The sequence below is a fragment of the Polypterus senegalus genome, chromosome 16, assembly GCF_016835505.1.
Source record: "Polypterus senegalus isolate Bchr_013 chromosome 16, ASM1683550v1, whole genome shotgun sequence".
In the NCBI taxonomy this organism is placed as follows: Eukaryota; Metazoa; Chordata; class Cladistia; order Polypteriformes; family Polypteridae; genus Polypterus; species Polypterus senegalus.
This window is the reverse complement of record NC_053169.1, coordinates 45990132-46007769: the sequence shown is the minus strand read 5'-3', so window position 1 is coordinate 46007769 and position 17638 is coordinate 45990132. Positions and strand designations below refer to the sequence as shown.

The 17638-nt window shown below is 35.1% G+C and overlaps 1 protein-coding gene across 23 annotated transcripts in view; it reads left to right on the top strand.

The window, feature by feature from the left end:
* The window catches only part of nrxn1a (neurexin 1a), a 1096290-nt gene that overhangs the window by 151767 nt on the left and 926885 nt on the right, over positions 1–17638 (top strand). The window lies entirely within an intron of this gene.

Genomic DNA, 17638 nt, shown 5'->3' with positions numbered 1-17638 from the left:
TTCAAATCAGGAACTTTTTTAAACAGAACCTTCCCGATTTTCCTCATCTTGCACCTTCATCCATGTTGGAAAAAATATTGTTCAACTTTAAGGACTTAGACACCATCTCTACAATATATAAAATCATGTTACAATCACTCCCATTCAAAGATCCAAGAGGACACTGGGAAAAAGATCTCTTAATTAATATATCAGAAAAGGAGTGGAAAGTAGCAATGCAGAAAATTCACTCGAGCTCCATATGCGCAAAGCATAGAATTATACAACTCAAAATTATATATCGTGCACATCTGTCTCGTCTAAAACTCTCCAAAATGTTTCTAGGGCATGATCCAACCTGCGAACCCTGCAACCTAGTCCCAGCCTCACTGAGTCACATGTTCTGGGCCTGCACCAAATTAACATTATTCTGGACAAAAATTTTTAATTACCTCTCAGACAGCCTTGGACTCACAATCCCTCCTAACCCATTAACAGCTGTGCTTGGGGTTCTTCCAGAGGGGTTTAAAGTGGAGAAGGACAAACAAACTTTGATTGCATTCACCACACTTTTGGCACGCAGACTTATTCTGATAAACTTGAAGAACCCAAACTCTCCTCTTTTAAGTCAGTGGGAAAACGATGTGTTATACTATTTGAAATTGGAAAAAATCAAATACTCAGAGGATCTGTACAGACTTTTTTCAAAACATGGCAGGATCTAATCAGTAATATTTTAAAATAAGCTCATAAAGCACAGAGAAATTATTAATTTAGGTATGTTTACAAGCCCTAAATTTCACGCTGTTTGCCTTGCACTCTCTCTGTCAGGGGTGGGGATCGATTTGTCCTTAACTCAATTTTTCTTTTTGTAAAAACTTGATTGATTTATATGGATTGCAATAAAATTAATAAAAAAAAAAAAGTGAAATTGGTCAGTGTGATGCACATTGTAATAAATCCTTATTTTGTTTAGGAAAGATGATGATTAATGCTTGGCGAAGAGTTTGAGGTAGAATTTGGTTGTCTCTAGCTTCTGTAAATGTTGATAATAAAAGGGGAGCTAGCTGAGTGGAGATTTTCTTATAAATTTTGACAAGTTAGCCATCAGGGCCTGCTGCTTTCCTGCTCTGAAGTGACTTTATACCATCTAGTAATTCTGATAGCACCATAGGTTTATCCAATTCCTCTGCAATAAAAGTATTTATTTGTGGTATCTGTAATGTATCCTGGAATGCATTAGATTGTGTTTTGTTTTCTTTGAACTCAATAGAATATAATGAGTTATAGTAGTCTCTAAATGTGTACATTATATTTTTATGGTCAATTAATTTATCTCTGTTCGTGTTAGTGATTGCTGGGATTGTATTGTGAACTTTTTGCTTGTGGATTTGTTGAGCTATTATTATTATTATTTTTATTAGCTTTCTCTCCTTGTTCGTCTTGATTTAAAAATGAGTTGTTCAGTTTATTTGGTTGTTAAGAGGTTGAGCTCTAAATGCAGAGCCTGTCTTTTCTTATGAAGAGCTTCACTTGGACACTTGGCATGTTCTTGATCTATTCTAGTAATTTCGATGGTTAGCTCTGATACCTTCTTGGTTTCTAATTTATTTCTATGGGAAAGATATGAAATAATCTGATCTCTTAAGAAGGTCTTTAGAGTTTCCCAGAGTGGATTAATAAAGTATCTATCTATCTATCTATCTATCTATCTATCTATCTATCTATCTATCTATCTATCTATTCCTGCAGAGACCTCTGAGGATGTATTTGTCTCTAGCAAGAAACTGATTTGTTTTGATATAATTTTTGTACAGTTCTCATCAGCTAATAGAAGTGGGTTGAGACACCATCTGTGAGATGAGTATGTGGGGCATAATGATTTCAGCTCCAAGATCAGAGGGGCATGGTCAAAAACAATAGCATCATACTTGCAAGATTTAATCGCAGGCAAGAAATTATTATCTATAAAGAAATAATCAATTCTTGAGTAGCAATGATGCACTGGTGATATATGTTCTTGAGTTTGGTTTTTGGAACCTCCAGGGGTCCGATAGGTTGTGGTCAGTTAAAATCTGTGTAATTGTCTTTCCAGTGTTAGATGTCATCCCCCCTGTGACAAGAGACCTATCTAAGAGTTGATTAAAACACAATTAAAGTCCCCAGCCATTATAATTTTATGAGTGTTCACATTGGGAATAGATGCAAATACATTTTGCATGAATTCCCTATCATTGACATTGGGTGCATAAACATTTATCAAAATCACTTTACAGTTAAATAAGTTGCCCATGACAATCACATATCTCCCCTCAGGATAAGATACTGCATCTGATGCTACAAATGAGACTTTTCTATGTATTAAAATTCCCACACCTCTAGTTTTCTTAGTAAAGCTGAAATGGAACATATGGCCAGTCCAGTCTTTTTGCAGCCGGAACTGATCTTTGCTTAATAAGTGGGTCTCCTGTAAAAATACTATTTTAGCTTTTAGACCTGTTAGGTGAGAGAATACTTTATTTCTCTTCAATTCATGATTTAGGCCTTTAACATTCCACCTCACAAAGTTAGCTCTCCCATCATGGAAACATTGATTCTAATTTTTTGCTGTCATTTTGTAGTCTTAACTGGAAGTGATACAGCTTTAATCTTAAATTCCAATTTTCCCATGAGTTATTGCCATACAGCCTGTTGTTACATTGGAAGTTATAATTATAAGGATTTAAAAGATAGATTAGATATAGCTTGCTCTTTTTCTCTTCCCCAGTATCCCCTCCCTGACATTTTGCCGCCCCACGTGAGGCTAGACCCCACTTCACAAAGTCCCAGTCCTCTGACATACCTAGAGACAGAGCACGTCCAAAACAAAACAAGCCCCCCAGCAGCGACATTGAGGATTAAAAAGTAGAGATATCTATTGCCGAAAAGTCTAAATACTATAAGCATAAAATATAATCATCAACAGTCTTGAAATATTAAGATAGTAAACCCAGGGAATGGTGTTAAATAGTGGCCCTGAAAGAGCATAGTAAACCCTAATGCAATAATAACAATAACAATAAACCAAGGGTATGATGTTAAACAGTCTCCTTTAGAATAGTTAAAAACCAAAAGAAAACAAAAAGAAAGAACTACTTTAATTTCTTCCACACATACGCGTAAAATTTTAATAGTGATCTATGAAAACCTTTTTCAGATGGTTTTTGAAATGAAGCTTCATTTTAAGGTTAATGTTAAATTGTCATTGTGGGATTTTGTAGTCAGAAGAAGATAAAAATAAAATTATGAGGCAAAAGGTATGGGCCAATGTAGTGATACTATTAGTATAGTAGGTGACAAGAACTGTTAAATTCCTTCTCAGTTTAAAAAAGGTAATGAAATATAAAAGAGAATGAAAAATGGTGTTAACACACCTAATTTGTACAATGCTCACTGTAAAAAAATTACAGAATAATAATACAACATAAAAAGTGTACAGTAATTAGCAAAAAGAGAGTTATTCAGAACTCCTTATTGCTTATCCACATTTCCAGGTTGTCATGGAGTTGAAGACCAAAAATGGAATGTGAATGTAATATGAAACGGCTATATTTTGATGTCAACTAATTATCCCTCTGTGACAGCAAATAGATACAGTCAGTACCCTGCAGTCTAGATGTTAGGGAGCACTGAATAGCATGAGAGCATTAAGGACCCTCAAGGAGGTTGAGGTATGAACCCCATGCAAATATTTTCTACTTTTGTGCAAATATAAATTTAAATTAATTAAATAATAGTATAATAATATGATTGATTGCAAATGTATATTGATCTCAATCTGTAAAACCAATGACACACTAAATAATTTTGTGTCAGAGAGCATGGCAAGCTTAACAAATACACACAAAGGACCTCATTACATGACTAAGAAACATGGGAATTTGACAGATCACATGGCTGTCTCGAAGCTCCCCAGCACAGTTTTAGCATATCACAGATTGTTTTGCCATAGTTTGGCCCTAGGGTGACCCTACTTCCCTTTTTATTGTTTTTTTACATAGGCCATATCAAAATGCCTCAAATCTCTGCTATAGCCCTCAAATGGTAAATTACCTTTTATATTTGTGAACAGAGTACCAGAACAGGCAGGAGAAAAAGTTATACATTTATTCATTATATATTATTGATAATATGCCCCAAATATATACAAAGTACAAATGTGAGTGCTGGATAAAATAATACAGCCTTATAAAAGGCTACCTGGCGGCTATCTGTGTATTGGTTACTGGTATACCTTTGGTTTTTGCACATGCATGTCTTTTGAATGGAGGGTCAGAAACAGACATTCAGCCTGTCTGAATATGGCCGCCAAGAGAGATGGTCTTCTCAGGATGGAAAATGAGAGATAGAGTAAACCTCTATATTAGCCTTACTTTAAAAAAATCCTGCAGCTTCTTGATAAACCTCCTGAATCAATGGGTGAGTAATTCCCAATGAAACAGCTCAGTCATGATTCAGCACCCCTCCATTCTAGTCCATGCTTTGTCGCTGTTTCACATTTTTTCCAGTTTCATAGGATTTACAGATGTAATTTAAGACAAACAAGAAAAAACAGATATATAGGTAGTTAGGTTGTAAGCTGTCACACTCTGGTCAGTTCTTCCCCTCCTATATTAAATATTAATCTACATTACACAGGCTCACTTTATTTTAAGAGCCAATTGACACAGTGCCCAAGAGGTGTCCATGTGAATGTTTTCCAGGTTAGGTGCTTAGCATCCATTTTTCTTTGTTAATATTTCGTTCTGTTGTGGTGTGACAGACACGGGACAGACAAGATTCTCTCTGTTTGTGTCATCCAAAGCACCCATTTTTCTTCTTTCTTTGAAGCTGAGTATTAATTGTTCCTTTTGCATTTTTCTTTGTTCCTTTTCCATTTTGTTGTGGTATGACAGACATTGGACAGATGAGTCTCTCTGTTTGGTCATCCAAAGCAGTTCATTTTTTGCAGCTAAACTGTATTCATTTCTCTTCTGGATAAGTGCTCATTGGTTATCAACTTCTTGCACACACAAGAGCCCACATGTAAAACATAAAGCAAAATCAAAAGTTGTAGACTGGTCTGAATGATTCACTGGAAATGTATTCAAACTACACAGCTGCTGGTCACAGCAAATTCTCTAAGATTATGTAAATGAAGGCTATGACTGAAAATCACTGGAAAAATCATGCAAGGTGATGGGCTCATAAGGTAGTTCCATCTAAAGGTCTTGGCTGTTTATTTTATTCGTTTGTGGAATGTATATAGAATTGTATTTATTTTTATTGATCGGAAGGTTTGTTTATTTAGATGATAATGATGATATTTTTTCTGTAAACAGAACTTTTGTTTTTCTAAGTGTATTGTTATAATGTACATAAGGTAATTTATTATCAAACTCTGTAAGCTCCCTTTGTGATTCATGCTTCTGGACTTTCCTGTATTTCTCTGCTGGTCTGTTTATGATGATATCCCAGACACCTTGCTTCTCACTGCTTCACAGAAAAACTGCACATTTTTTTAATATCTAGCAGTCAGCCTATTGAGAGAAGTAGAAACCCCTGTATTCATGCCCAGCAGGAGAATGTTCCAAGCAGTTAACCTTTTGCACTGAATTTTCTATGAAGTACAAACATTTGTTAGCAATCCGAAAATGTTCTATTTCTGTGAGAAAAAGGGGGACATTTATACTTTCACATATTCTGCACCTTCATTTTTAAAATTTACAGAATGGAGCATTTATTCATTGACCACTGCACTTATTTTTACCACAGTACGGTTTACTTTCTCAGTTTAGTGTGAATGTGTGTATGCTTGTACATGTTATTACATACACATATGCAGTAGATGCAGATGTGCTATAGATATAGTAGATCATCAAAGGCAACACAGTGTGAAACTTTGGCTTGTATCATTTTTATTACATTCTGTTAAAAGATCGGCTTAACATTTTATTCTCCATATAGTTTTTTTTTTTTTTGGTTATATATTTTGAACTTTTTGGCACGATCATTTTGTATTGAGAGCCAAGTATTTAAATAAGTGAAGGGCACAGTCTGTTAGAATACAGAGTTGTTAGCTTAACACTACAAAAAATACTGATCTCAGTATTTGCACTAAAACTGCTGAGGTATTTTTTGTCTTAAACGCTGGTTTTGCCATTTAAAGTGATGAATGACTATAGTGTTTTTATTAATCTTTTTACTGGCATACTTTATTTACATTTTGTGCAAAGATAGTCATCCTGAGGAAGTAGCACGTATGTTAAGTCTCTGGTCTTTACAGAAATCAATATATACTGAAAATGTTTACAAAATTTATTTTGTGTCCTTAAAATATTAATTTTAATGCATAACATTAGCTAAATCTTATCAATATTGATATTATTGTGTTAATATCCATCTGTTTTATAACTGTTTATCAAGTTCAGGGTTGTGGTGAGCTGATGTATATCTCAGCAGCATTAGGCATAAAGCAAGAATAAAATCTAGATGATATTTTGTGTTTGGAAAATATAACTTTCTCAAATCAGCATATTCCAATTCAGGGTCATGGGGGGAGGGGAAGAGTTTATTCCAAGAGCTTTGGGTGCAAAGCAGGAATTAACTTTAGGCAAAGCATTAATCCATCTTAGGGTCCAAACACACCTACTTGGCCAATCAGGTATCCTTAGCTACATGTCTTTGGGATGTGGGAGGGAAACTAAACCAGGCGGAGCAAAAAAAAATCAAACAGATAAGCAAAATACTCACAGAAAAGGACTGGGCTGGGATTTAGATAGATAGATAGATAGATAGATAGATAGATAGATAGATAGATAGATAGATAGATAGATAGATAGATAGATACTTTATTAATCCCAAGGGGAAATTCACAATTTAGAGCAAGTACTGTACACTGGACCTCTGTGGCAGCAGCTGGTATTACTGTGCCACCCCTACAAAATGTTTTTTCTTTCTTTCTGAAGACTTTATCTCACCATTACGAAGTAAATTCTTGTCAGCTGATTCAAATTCCGATTCTTTGTCCTGTATCATCAGATGATTACTTACTATCATCAAGCTGTAAGCTTCATTGGGTGAAAGAAAGCTTATTTTCTGCACCCAGAAACAATTCTGGTCAAGGAACTGTAAAGCACATTATTTTATCTTTTTTTTTTTTTGGTTGCAAGATGGGCAAATGATAAGAACTTAGGAGTAAATGGGGATTCATCATACTTCTCTTTATTAAGGTAATGTTCAAAAGAAATAGCTGTCTATACTTTTATATAGAATTTGGAGGGCCAAAAGTGTATTGCCACTCACATCTGATAATTTTACTGGCCTAGTTCCACAATATGCAGAATATTCATTAGTTAATTGAATTTCAGATTATCTCTTAAAATCATATTTTTGTTGTCCTGACTCAGTGTCACTCTCTCACAGAGTCATCAAGAGTGTTAAATGATTAAGAACTAGGAATTATAAAAAGTAGGGAATTGTTTAAAAACATCAGTCATGTTTTAAACTGCTGTCTTTGCCTTGTTCTTTTAGTTTTGCTAAATGGAACCCAATTCCACTTACAGTAGTCTATTTTGAAATTGCAGTTTAATGTCCTACTTGTTTTATATCTTATAAAGTGTACAAGTATAAAGTATACAAGATAAAGAATTGCATTCTGCAGAATGGACAGAAGGGAATAAACAGCTAAAAATAAATTAAGCAAAGTTGAAAGTTAATATCAAAGTTTAATTAGGTTTCCATCTTTACCTTGGAAAAATTTTGTATGTTTATCCAAAGAAATGATCAACTTTATCCACAAATTAAGAGTCATTGACCCTCAGGGACAGCTTATGCCATCTGCCCGAGTTAAGAGTGTAATTTAACTTCCTGACCAATCAGAGGTGAATGTAAGAGTGCTAGATAAGTGCTTTGCTTTATAACTTTGTCCAGTTTCCATTAGCAGGCATAAGGCTTTATGGGAGCACATATTACAAGACAGTTTAACATGACTTAAGGCTATTTTGGTTGTCCAGAATTGGCCAATCTATGTATGAGAAGATATGCATCTGTAGAATTCCAAAATAACTATCCATCTTTGTAAACTGCTTATCCAGAGTAGGATCATGGGGCAACTAGATCCTGTCCCAACAATTGTTGCTGGGAAGGGAGGATCAACACCTGGTGTCTATTGCAGTGTGAACACACGCTCACACTAGGTTTAGCAATTTACCAATTCACCTAACCTTCATGAATTTGGAGAATGGGAGGAAATGGGGAAAACAAGCAATGAACACCCAGGACATGAACTGTAGTCTCTATACTGTGAGGCAGCAGTATTACGGTGCCACCCCAAAATAAATATCTCATTTGTTTTGGTAAAGCAGGTCTTGAAATATACTTCACTGGCAGAAAAATGGAAAGCTATTTTTACCTGTGTGTCTTAAGAGCAAATTTTAAAATATGTGTCATTTATTGTAAGCAATGAAATATAATTTGATATTGTAGTGAAGTGGCCTTATGTAATAAAATTGCATTAGTAGCTGAAGTAGCGCATTTTATGTGCTGCTCTGCAGAAACTGTAAAGCTCAGCAGTTATGAACTAGAAAGCATTCTACAAGGCTTTCCCACAATTTGTTGTTACAGACTTTCAAGAAAAACAGCTTTTATGGTATATTTTGTGGCTAATTTCAGAATTGGAGTATTACTGTGAATTCTATAGCAACCTATGGTTGCAAGAGTATAAACATAATGCAGCAGAATGCAGATTTATGTACAGATTTGTCAGGAATTATTTTACATATAGTGTATTTCTGCTATCCATCCATCCATTTTCTAACCCGCTGAATCCGAAAACAGGGTCACGGGGGTCTGCTGGAGCCAATCCCAGCCAACACAGGGCACAAGGCAGGAACCAATCCTGGGCAGGGTGCCAACCCACCACAGGACACACACAAACACACACACACACACTAGGGCCAATTTAGAATCACCAATCCACCTAACCTGCATGTCTTTGGATTGTGGGAGGAAACCGGAGCGCCCGGAGGAAACCCACGCAGACACGGGAGAACATGCAAACTCCACGCAGGGAGGACCCGGGAAGCGAACCCAGGTCTCCTAACTGCGAGGCAGCAGTGCTACCACTGCGCCACCGTGCCGCCGTATTTCTGCTATTTAGCTGTTTATTCTTGTTAAAGTATAACATTTACTGATACAGTGTGTTCCATTCAGTAAATTAATAATAATTGACAATCAAAACATATTTTGTTTTAGTATATAAAAGCAGTACACTTGGAGAGAATCCAAAAAGCTGCCCTCTGCTCTTAAATTCAAGGTGTGCGCTTCTTGGCATCTTTACTTCACTGCCAGGCAGTGTACTTTATGTTTATTCCTGGCAGTTAGTTGTCTTTTGAGCAAGTAAAAGCCACATCCTCTGTGCTTTGAGAGCCCAGCGCTGTTTGTGCAGAAAAGGCTGCTCAGGAGCTGGACTATTTTTATTTATAATTGAGGGAGCCTTCTAAGAAGGTGGAACTCTGTGGTGTGACTTTTGATTTGGGGTGACCTTTATGACACCCTTTAAACTACATGTATAAAGTTCGCTTCATTGTTTTAGTTACATAAATTTGCAAAAAGATAGTAAATCTTTACTGACGCCCCATCCCTGCCTGATTTTTCTTTTGTGAGCTGCATCCCCTGTGACTCAGAATTGAACAAAGCAGCTACAAATAATGGATAGATGAAAAAAAGTCTTTGGTGGGTGAACCAAATAGTTAATAAAATATGTTTCTTGTAGAGCAGGGATGTGAATGAATACTTTATATACAGTATGCACAGTAATCTCATAAGAGATGGTTGGGGGCTGTGAGACTACTTCTGTCTTAACTTCATAGTTGTTTTTTTTTATTAGTAGGTTTGTTCAATGACATGGCTGATCATTTGTCAAGAAAGCACAAGCAGATAACAGAACAAAACAGACCAGAGTACTTTGAAATTTGCCAAAATGACCACTGTATCTCACATGTTCCATCAAGTTCTTCTTCATGTATATCAGTCACTGTCAGAATGGCCACACATTGAGAAATGTTAGCATAAGCTGTAATAGACCCTAAAGTCTGGGTCAGTCTTATATTACCCTTTAAGGGTCTTTTCTTTTGTTTCAATAATACAGTAACAGAGTTTGTCAGACCCAAACAGCCTTTACAGTTTGAAAGGAAACAGTGACTTTTTTCTTTTTCCTCTCCTAATTTATTACTGTTCTTGTGTAGCTTAAAACCTCAAATAAACAATCAGTCCTTAGAAGAAGAAAAGATCCCATAAAGGATAATTCAGCATTCTAATATATCTATCTGTTATGCAATGTACAACATTTTAAAATGTTTTTGTAACGATTTTTAAGTTTAGCCATTGTTTTCAATTAACAAATGATGTTGGTAGTAAAGGATCATGGACCAGATGTACTATGCTACACAGTCAAGCAATCTTAAAAAGGCCATGTAGACTGAAGCCATAATTCTGGAGCTGTGCCATTAGACACTGCTGTGTACAGACATACTGTATCTCTCATTGTAACGTAATAATATATCTCTTAATCAAATGAAGAGTTTATTAGCTCAGAGTCTATCTCAGACACACTGGGCATAAGAAAATAAGCAACCCTAGATGGAAATTTACGATTGATAGAGTGCTGCTTATACTCCTGTGCAAGCCTACAAAGCTTTTTGAAGTTCCAAAATTCCAAAGCCAATTTTGATCATTATATGAGGATTTCAGCAATAGGCCTCTAGATAGTACTGTTTCAAAGAGAGGAAGAAAACTGATCCTTTTTGCATAAAACGATCAATTTCATAAAGTTTACCATGAAGTTGTATAATGTGTATTTCTGAGCATGTATGTATGTTATTAAACAAGCATGAATTGAAAATGTTTTATAGTACACTTTGGTTTTTCTTTGAACCATATTCATTCTTTGTTAGGGACTCGCTGTAAGAATGACCTGTACCAGTTCTTAAAAAATCTTATTTGCTTTGCGGTGTGTTAGAAAACTAAGTGGAATTCTTGTGTGTTGTTTCTCATTTGTTGCAAAGCCTTGCTTAAAAACTGAAAATCAATTTTTCCTGAAAAGCAGAATGTTAGAAGGAAGTGTTGAGTGTGGTAGCCTGGTTTTAGGTATTTTTACTTTTGTTGCTTTTGTGAAATAGTAAATGTGATAGAACATTTTGCTTTCTGTCAGAGTCCACTTTCTATGGAGTCTTATTTTGATCACAGTACAGTAATGGATTTGAAATTTAAACAGATGAAAGCTGTCTATTGGAATAGGAAGGTTCAGAAAATAGATGTATAGATGAGTGTCCAGAGTAAATCTTTACATTTAAAGAGTGTGGGGGAAACTGTGAAATAGGTTGCAGTTTTCTGATGTGCAATTATGTGTGCTTTCTACTGTAGCTGCTAATAGCAACACAAAAGAAAATTGGTCAATACAGTCTTATTTAAGGGTTCTGGTCACTGTTTACAATCCCTAGACTTTTTTGTAAGCTCTTTGCCCCATTTCTTAAAAATGGAGTGCACTTGTCCAATTTAGTGATTGGAAGCAGCTTGTGTACATTTATGCATAAATGTGAAGTCACTGTTGTCAGACACCAATTGTTTCACTAAATAAGGCCTGGAAAGTAATGTCTAGATGTGTTTCTTGTTATGACAGCCAAAACATTAGAAGCATTAGAGCTGCTGGAAAAACATCTTTTGAAATTGTCGAGCAGAAGTATTTGTGTGCTTGATGCAGAGAACTGACTATGGTGCTTTATGTCAGGAGGGATCTGTAAATTACAGCAGCTGTTAAAAAGAGAAGCGGTATTCCTGGGGGTTAAACAGATGCATCTGACAAAATATACTTTGAGGCAGCACTAATGTGTGCAAGCTAAGTGTCCCCAGTCACTGCCTTCACAAGATGTAATTGCTGAATGTTTCTGGTGTTTGTCTTAGCTAAACTTATTCAATTATAGACAATCTGCCAATGTATTAAAATAATACATCTACATTGTTTTTCTAATAAGTATTTTGTCCTGAATCAATGTTAAATGTGGTAGTTTATGATGGACAATATTTTTTGGTTTGAATGATTGCTTCCAAAAGTCACTTTATTGTGATTTTTTATGAAGAAGCACTTTTGTTGTATGTCTGGCGAAACAAATCATTGAATAAACAGAAGTCAACATTTAACCCAATGTGTATTAAATCTTAATTCTTGTCTGAGGAGTATGTTTTTTATTTTCTTAAGTGATACATAGCTATGTCTGTAAAGAGATTTAAAATTGCAAATGGCAATTTTTTTTAAATTACCAAAAGTTTTATTGTTCCCTCATGTGGGTCCACTATGTCGCATGTAACTATCACTATAACCATCAGAAATTTTCAAATATACATTTACTCAGAAAAGAACGCCACAGTAAGAGAGAAGTGTAATACAATTATCAACCTATGCTGTATTATGAAATTAACAAAGAAACTAACTGTTAATGTTAGATTAGGATGGCCAGTTAAAGGAAAACAATCAGTGCAATTATAATATCTATATCTTAAATAAATAAACCAATTTATCAATATCAGTATCTCACCTCAACAATTAACTCATCATATATCTTCATCAACAAAAAAATATACCACAAATAAAGTGCCCTCGCAATAAAAAACTCTAAACCCCCCAATCATAGAGAACATATCAAAATAAATGTTATAAAAGATAATAATACAAATAAAAGTAAAAGTATCAATACAACATCAAAAGAAAAAAACAATCAACTAGTTTTGTTGAAGTTTTGTGTATTTGAACACCTCAGGTATATCTCTTCATATTTTGATAAAGGCTGATATGCCTTTCAAAATCGTTTGACTGTATTCCATGATGTCTTCTTGATTTTAGGTCTTCTGCCACAGGGGCGATAACATCTAACACTGCAAAAACAATTACAGTTTGTAATTGATCACAACTTATCAGCCCTTTGAAGATTTTTAAATCCAAACTCAAGAGTGTATTCCTTCTTCTCACTGGTACATCACTGTTACTCAAGAATTGATTATTTCTTTATAGATAACAATTATTTGCCCACGATCAAATATTGCAAGAATGATGCTATTGTTATCTCAGACCACACCCCTTTGATCGTGAAGCTCAAATCATTATGCCCCACATACTCATCTTGCAGCTGGCATCTTAACCCACTTTTATTAGCTGACGAGAACTGTGTAGAGTTTATATCCAAGCCAACTTATTTTTTTAGAGACAAATACATCCTCAGATGTCTCTGCAGGAATACTCTAAAGGCATTTTTAAGAGAACAGATTATTTCATATCCCTCCCAGAAAAATAAATCAGAAACCAAGAAGGCATCAGAGTTAATCAGTGCAATTAGATCAAGAAGTAGATCAAGAACACGCCAGGTTTCCAAATGTGGCACTTTATAGGAAAAGACAGGCTTTACATTCAAACTCAACCTCTTGACAACAAAAGAAATGAAACTACTCATTTTTAAATCGCAACATTATTACTATGAACACGAAAAAAAGGCTAACAAGATCTTAGATAAAAAATCCTCATACAGGAAGTTTGCAATGCAATACCAGTAATTACCAACACAGACAGAGGCAAAATCATTGACCATAAAAATATAATGCACACATATAGAGACCACGGTAAGTCCTTATATTCTACCGAGTTTAAAGATGACAAGACACAATCAAATGTTTTTTTTGATGCATTACAGATACCACAGCTAGATACTCTCACTTTCAAGATAATTATCCATCCTAAGCTTTTTTTTTTCTATTTCAAAGCACACCCATTTACATTAACAGATTAATTTTTTTAATTAGATTCAATCATAACCTCATTTATTTGGAATTTGAAAAATCCACACATTCAAAGGGTGACTCTACAAAGCCCTAAGGCAGAATTTGGCATGGGCTCTACCTAACTTTCAGTTTTGTTACTGGGTGGCAAATATACAAGTTATAAAAACCTGGACATTGACAGATGAACACACAAAGGCTTGGTCTACAATAGAAATAAAATCATGCAGTACTTCTTTATATTCCTTGCTTTGTGCCTTAGTAAATACAAGTTATCATCAATATACTAACAACCTAATTGTGCTTCATTCACTGAGGATATGGAACCAATATAGGAAGTACTTTAAGATAGAGAAGTTTTTATCTGTGGCACCTCTGCATGATAACCACCTTTTTTCCACCCTCTCACACTTACACAGCTTTTAATGTTTTGAAAACGTATAGGATTAAATCACATAGAGATTTGTACATAGATATTGTCTTTACATCCTACTGACAGTTACACTCCAAATTTAGCTTTCTATTAACACAATTTTTCCACTATTTCCAAATTAGAAATTTTGCCATACAAAATCTGTCCAATTTTCCTCACCTCCCATCTACTTCTATTCCCGAAGAAGTATTGATTAGTCTTGAGGACTCAGACAGCATTTCTATAATATATAAAACCATTTTAAAGACCCTTCCTTTCAAAGATCACAGAGTACAGTGGAAAATGGATCTCTTACTCAACATTCACTTGAGCCCCAAATGCACAAAGCATACAGTTATTCAACTTAAAATCTTTTATCAAGGACATCTATCTTGTTTAAAATTGTCCAAACTGTTTCCAAGGCACGATTCAACCTGTGAACGTTGCAATCAAGTTCCAGTCTCATTGGGCCATATGTTTTTGTCATGCACCAAATTAACATCATTCTGGACCAAAATCTTTAAATGGCTTTCAGACAGCCTTGGTGTCACAATCCCTTCTAATCCACTAACAGCTGTGTTTGGTGGATTCCCAAATGGGCTTAAAGTGGAGAAGGACAAACAAATTGTAATTGCCTTTACTTCACTATTAGCTCGTAGACTTATCTTGCTCAATGGAAAGAATCGTAACCCACCTTTTTTAAGTCAGTGGGTGACTGATGTTATATACTATTTGAAACTGGAAAAAAATAACATTTTCCCTTAGTAGATCTGTTCAAAACATTTTTAAAACCTGACAGGATCTAATTAATAACATTTTAGAATAAGAATTTATATTGGTGTGGTGGGCTCGCACCCTGCCCAGGGTTTGTTTCCTGCCCTGCGCCATGTGTTGGCTGGGATTGGCTCCAGCAGACCCCTGTGACCCTGTAGTTAGGATATAGCGGGTTGGATAATGGATAGATGGATATTTATATTGGGAGAAGGATTTTTGATGTTTTACTCTGGCTGTTGGCCTTCCTCTCTTTTTCATGGGCGGGGGTTGAATTGAATTTTTGTTAATTTTGACTTCTGTGCATGGAATGTTACTTGTTTTTAATAAATTTAATTAAATTAAGAAAACAGCTTCTTAATCCGGTGATCATTAGTAATAAAGCCAGACGCATGACTTATTTATATGAAAGGTGCTTTGACAAAAAAAATGTATTGTATGTTCAAGAATTATGTATGTATTGATGGATGGGATGATGCACAGAAGCAAGCTGAATATGCATTTAATTGCTTTTTGTAGAGATTTAACTTTTTAAATAAATGGGATCAGGACCTAATAATTTATTTAAGTGCTCTCTAGTTGTATAAATAAGTAAGATCTATAGTTACTTAAAACATTTTTGACAGGAGTTGTCTGTGAAAGGTGGTATACAAAACAAAAACTCATACAAAACTTGAAAAAATATCAATGATAAATAAAGAGAAACAAAAGATGAAAATATATTGGAGACTCAAGTAGAGCAGTCTGAGTATTGTAGATGTGATGAAGTTGGGTAGTGTTCATGCACAGCAGGTAAACATTGCTTAGTGTAAAACCTTTTTTTTCTGTCACATATGCATCCAGAGGTGAAGTCTGGTACCATTAAAAATTACTGGCAGTCAGAAGAATAAGCTCAGGGTAATATGTCATCTGCCTTGTTGGTGCTGAGGTATCACCCATTGCATGGCTATACTCAGGTCCTAATCTGGATCCTGAGTTGGTTTGTCGTGTGGTGGGTGCAGCAATGCACTTATCAGTGCATGCTCTTAACCTCTCTCTCTCTGGTTGATGACTTCTGAAATGAAAAGGAAACAGACAGATACATCATAGCCTTACCACCAATTAGAGTCCCTGAAAACACACCTGAATGGTCACATGGCCACTGGAATGGGCTTTTCAGGGAAACATAAGTTTTTAATTCAGGATTTTTTAACTCTTGAGGCAATAAGCAGTGACAACTTTGAGCACTTGATCATGGCATTGTATTGCGTCTGCCTATTGGAAGAAGTTGTTAATTTAGTGTTAACTGTCAGGGCAATAATGGAAGAAAATCTTATGCGCCAAATGACTGAATTTTTAGTTCAGGGCATTTATGTACAAAAATATGGACATGATTTTATTTCAAGGTATTGCTTTCATTACTATAAATACACTGCGGCTTAAACTATATCAATATACAGTATATCCTATTTATTATTTATGTGCCATGATAGATGGGCAATTGGCTCAGTTTCTTCAAAATACACTACATGGTTTGTGCGCTTTTGTGTATTTTGAATACTTGAAATAAAAACAAAGCCCCATGACAATAGCTAAAAATGTACTGTTTTTCCCTCACTGGTAATCGTCAGCAGCATGTATGTTTTTTATTCTGTTATGCTGCAAAAATTAAGTAGAAGCTGTGGGATATTGAATTTCTCTTACATGCTGCATCAGTTGCCTGATTTCCAAGTTCATGTTTCATTATTGATTTATTTATATATTTATTTATCTGCCTTTTGGTATGTTACATTTAGAAATGAAATTTAGATTAAAATGTCAGTGAAGACCTAGGTGAAAAAATATATGTTGTGTGCAAATTTACTGTTCACCCATGACCTTCTCATTAGATACTGCATGTTTGTGACCAGTTATGATCGTGTTTGAATGGTATATACTAAAATTTTAAATGGAGAAGGTGATAATGAATTAATACATTGAGACAAGTTGTTCAAAATCTACTTTATTATACTCACTGCTTTTTATATTATTAATGACCTTTTCTCTTGTGCATGGCATGGGTATACTGTTTCAAATCATATATAGTCATATGAAAAAGTTTGGGAACCCCTCTCAGTCTGCATAATAATTTACTCTACTTTCAACAAAAAAGATAACAGTGGTATGGCTTTCATTTCCTAGGAACATCTGTGCACTGGGGTGTTTTCCGAACAAAGATTTTTAGTGAAGCAGTATTTAGTTGTGTGAAATTAAATCAAATGTGAAAAACTGGTTGTGCAAAAATTTGGGTACTCTTGTAATTTTGCTGATTTGAATGAATGTAACTGCTCAATAGTGATTACTTGCAACACAAAATTCGTTGGATTAGCTCGTTAAGCCTTGAACTTCATAGACAGGTATGTCCAATCATGAGAAAAGGTATTTAAGATGGTCAATTGCCAGTTGTGCTTCCCTTTGACTCTTCTCTGAAGAGTGACAGCATGGGATCCTCAAAGCAACGCTCAAAAGATCTGAAAACAATGATTGTTCAGTATCATGGTTTAGGGGAAGGCTACAAAAAGCTATCTCAGAGTTTTAAACTGTCAGTTTCAACTGTAAGGAATGTAATTAGAAAATGGAAGGCCACAGACACAGTTGCTGTTAAACCCAGGTTTG